A 2500-nucleotide genomic window follows, 5' to 3' on the forward strand; every position below is an offset into this window, starting at 1 on the left:
GATGGGCTCTTGAGCGTGTATATTTGCGCTGACCATTTTTTCAAATAACTGTATAATAAATAATTCAAAGAAAATGGCAATGTAATGCTGGATAAATTCTGAACAGGTGTATGAATATATATGTATATATATATATATATATATATATATATATATATATATATATATATATATATATATATATATATACATATATATATATATATATATATATATATATATATATATATATATATATGTATATATATATATATATATATATATATATATATATATACATATATATATATATATATATATATATATATATATATATATATATATATATATATATGTATATATATATATATATATATATATATATATATATATATATATATATATATATATATATATATATATATATATATATATATATATATATATATATGTATATCATTAGCCGTTAGAAGTCCACTACAAAACAAAGGCCTCAATCATGTATTCCCATTCACGTTTATTTTTGGGCTTTCTATGCCAGTCCACACACACAAACTTATGTTTTCTTTCTTTTGCAATGTTTAAGGACTCTTCCTGTTATTATTAATGTCCACCTATCGTCTGTCACTCTCATTATATGACTTGCCCATGTCTATTTCTTTTTCCACGTTACTAATGCCTTAGTTAGTACTAGTAGGGCAATTGGCAATTGCGTTTCATAATGTAATTTTGTTAACCAAACGCTCTCCATGCCATGTTTATATCGGTCTCGGGCCCTGGGTAAAGGCTTACTGTCTGTCCTAAGTACGTATACTCATTAACAATATTTGGACGTTCATCTCAACCCTTATTTGTTGTCTCTGTATTTCAATTTCAGCCCTACATTATTTGCTTCCACCTATTCAAATTTCCTATCAAGTTTTGACCATCCTCCCCTAAGTCACTTATTAAACATAACTATGTCTTCACAAATATAAAGTTATTAACACATTCCCCATCAATGTTAATGAATAAAGTTTCCCAGTCTAAATTTTTTAAAATTTCTTCAATGCATCCTCTGAATAATTCCATTCAGAATTGATATCTTTGTGTAGTTTTAGGATTGCTATACCTTTTTGTATAAATATATATGTGCCTTAGCCTATGATTCAACTATTCCCTTTCTTTGAAGGGCTTTCAATAATACTGAATCAAAAGCTTTCTCGTAATCTATAAATACCATACAGAGGATTTGTTAAACTATGTTGATTTTTCCATTAGTTGGATAATTACATGGATATGGTCAGTTGTTGAATACCCGCTCTCTTGATTGAATAAAGTCTAGCTGTCTTTCTATTTGGCCTAATATGATCTTCTTATACATTTTTTACATTAATGACATTAAACTTATTAGGATATAATTTTTCAGATATTTTGTGTTTTTTTTTTCAAAAATCAGTATGATAATTTTTTTTTCCTAGCCGTAAGTATAGAGTATTCTTGCACGATTTTCTTTTTTATTGGTTAGCCAGATTTACTAGTATAAAATTTCGTTCATCTATAATTGAACCAGTTGTTAGGCCAGCTTCTCTTGCTCTTTTGCCTCTTTCCCTATATATATATATATATATATATATATATATATATATATATACATATATATATATATATATATATATATATATATATATATATATATATATATATATATATAATATATATATATATATATATATATATATATATATATATATATATATATATATATATATATATATATATATATATTTATATACATATATATATATATATATATATATATATATATATATATATATACATATATATATATATATATATATATATATATATATATATATATATATATATATATATATATATATATATATACATGTGTGTGTGTTTGTGTGTATAAACACAAATGAAGACATGCATCATCAACAAAAAATTGTAAAAATCTTCTTCTATTAAAGTATCGACATTAAATAATCGGGAACATTCATGCATACATGTACACAAAGAATCATACCATATTTTCAGTTGGGTGCTCACTACTTGTATACATAAATATATATATATATATATATATATATATATATATATATATATATATATATATATATATATATAAATATATATATATATATATATATATATATATATATATATATATATATATATATATATATATATGTATATACAGTATATACATACATATATATATATATACATATATATATATATATATATATATATATATATATATATATATATATGTATATATATATATATATATATACATATATATATATATATATATATATATATATATATATATATATATATATATATATATATATATATATATATAAAATCATCATCATCATCATCACTTTATCCTGCGCCTATTAACCCAAAGGGCCTTGGCTAATTTTTTCAGTCATGTCTATCTTGAGCTTTTAAATCAATACTTCTCCATTCATAATCTCTTACTTCACGTTTCATAGTCTCAGCCATATAG

Source organism: Palaemon carinicauda, chromosome 36 (assembly GCF_036898095.1).
Source record: "Palaemon carinicauda isolate YSFRI2023 chromosome 36, ASM3689809v2, whole genome shotgun sequence".
Lineage (NCBI taxonomy): Eukaryota > Metazoa > Arthropoda > Malacostraca > Decapoda > Palaemonidae > Palaemon > Palaemon carinicauda.